This window comes from Heloderma suspectum, chromosome 2 (assembly GCF_057233095.1).
Source record: "Heloderma suspectum isolate Gila_16-S chromosome 2, 16-S_ref, whole genome shotgun sequence".
Taxonomy (NCBI): domain Eukaryota; kingdom Metazoa; phylum Chordata; class Lepidosauria; order Squamata; family Helodermatidae; genus Heloderma; species Heloderma suspectum.
In genome coordinates this window covers 266,094,291-266,094,710 of record NC_139459.1, presented here as the reverse complement: position 1 = coordinate 266,094,710, position 420 = coordinate 266,094,291, and positions in this window count along the sequence as shown.

Here is a 420-nt window from a genome sequence, read left to right as displayed (position 1 = left end):
AAAAAAGAAAAAAAGAATGAACCTTCAACATTGTAGCTGATTAGGTCCTGTAATTGTGCTGTGTAATTGTGAAAATTGTCACTTTCTCTTCTGGATCTCTTCTGAAGAAGATTATTCCTGGGCACTAGTCTGGCCCTTTTGATCTGCTGTTTCACTTCACTGAGTGGGTATTGTAGTCCTTACCTGATGAGTCAGAACAGGAGCAGTTCTACACCAGGACTTCAATAACTTTCACTCCAGCATCAACTTGCTTCTGGACCCATCCACACAGCAGATTCGTTTTCTGGACACTACTGTGCAACTACACAATGGACATGCAAGCATTACCTTACATTAGAAACTTATTGACTGCTATATATGTCTACATGCTTCTAGCTTTCACCCAGAAGACACTGCCAGATCCATTCACTGCAGACAAGC